Source organism: Zalophus californianus, chromosome 6 (assembly GCF_009762305.2).
Source record: "Zalophus californianus isolate mZalCal1 chromosome 6, mZalCal1.pri.v2, whole genome shotgun sequence".
Classification (NCBI taxonomy): domain Eukaryota; kingdom Metazoa; phylum Chordata; class Mammalia; order Carnivora; family Otariidae; genus Zalophus; species Zalophus californianus.
The window spans coordinates 65,014,382-65,016,115 of NC_045600.1; the positions used below are offsets into that span (position 1 = coordinate 65,014,382).

The 1,734-nt window shown below is 34.3% G+C and overlaps 1 non-coding gene across 1 annotated transcript; it reads right to left on the bottom strand.

Annotated features, from left to right (window-relative positions):
• Nucleotides 1-395: 395 nt before the first annotated feature.
• On the bottom strand, nucleotides 396-526 carry LOC113910791. Its single transcript, XR_003516277.1, has one exon. It is a non-coding gene; the product is annotated as a small nucleolar RNA SNORA18 (small nucleolar RNA).
• Between the last annotated feature and the right edge of the window lie 1,208 nt (nucleotides 527-1,734).

Genomic DNA, 1,734 nt, shown 5'->3' on the forward strand with positions numbered 1-1,734 from the left:
ACACTCAACTGACTGAACCACCCAGGCACCCAAAAGTCAATAAATTTTCATTTCAGGAATTTTACATGTGATTCCTTCCACTGTCAGTCACTGTAGGTCCTCCAAAGTCAGAATCATGATCGTCAAAATAGCCCTTTTAAAAAGAACTTTTATTCAATCCACAGTTGTCACTGTCCTGTAATCTTTGGGATTCAATTTCTCTAGGACCACATTTAGGGTCAGAGTAGATGGATCTGCCTGGTTCTCAATTTCAAATACCCTCTAAATGTGAATGAGTCCAAATCCTATTCATCCCTAAACTATCACACCCTAGAACTGTACAGATGGTTGGGATATGCCAGTACCTAAGATTTAAAAAATTTAACTATTAGGTCTTTCACAGAGTTTTAGCAGATAGATATGTTGTAGTTCTTTCCCACAGATCTAACACACAGTTCTGTGAATAAAGGAACCCACACATACACTCTATGAGGCGTTTCCAACCATATAGGTCTACAGACAAAGCCCCATTGGGGTAGTCCTCAACCAAATAATATAATTTCTAACAGTATAGTTTCATTTCCACTGTTCTATCCTTTGTGCTGTTGATTTATCTTTTGCCTCTATATATGTCATTAACCTCATAATACATAGTTATTACTTATGCTTTAGACAACTAATAATCTTTTAAAAATTCTAGAGAAAAACTTTAAAAAAAATCTATCTCCACTTTTTACCATCGTCAGGACTCTTCAATCCTTTGTATGAATCCAAATTTCAATCTAGTTTCAGTCTTTCTGCCAGAAGAATTACCCTTTAACATTCATACTGCACCAGAGCTGATAATGCATTCTCTTTGTCTAAAAAAGTTTTTATTTAATCATTATTTTTGAAAGATTTTTTTGCTGGGCATGAAATACTGAGCTGACCTTTTTCTTGCTGTTGTTTATATACTGCAAGACAATGTCACATATTATCTTCAGGTTTACAAGTTTTTCTGAGAAAAATTTTCCTCTCTTAATATGTAATATTTCTTATTTTTCTTATTGCTGTCTAGATTTCTCTTGAATATTGATTTCTAGCAGTTTGACTCTGTGTGTGTGTGTGTGTGTGTGTGTGTGTGTGTGTGTGTGTGTTCTGTTTGGGGCTCTCTGAGCTTCTTGGTTTTGTGGTTCTGGAATTTTGGAAAATGTATAACTATTTTCAAATATTTATTTTGACCCATTATTTATCTTTTCTCTTTTTGTATCTTTAGTTACTTCTGTTTGAAATTATGTCACAATATCTTGAATGCGTTTTTCCCCCTCTTTTCTTTCTGTGCTTCAGTTTGGATAATTTCTATTTACCTATTTTCAGGTTCACTAAATCTTTTTCTCTGCTGTGTTGAGTCTGCTGATAAACCCATTAAAGGAGTATTTCATCTCTGATATGTTTTTATTTCTCAAATTTCCACATGACTTAAAATTTTCATCTATCTGCTGAAATTCTCCATCTGTTGTTCTTGTCAAATTAGTTTTCATTTTCTTTGGATAAATACACCCTAGTGGAATTACTAGATCATATGGCATTTCTATTTTTAACTTTTTGAGGAACCTTTGTACTGTTCACCGCAGTGGTTGTACCAATGTACACTCCCACCAACACTGCACAAGTGTTCCTTTTTCTTCGCATCCTCACCAACACTTGTTATTTACCTTCTCAATACTAGCCATTCTGACAGGTGTGAAGGGATATCATTGTGGTGTTTATATGCTT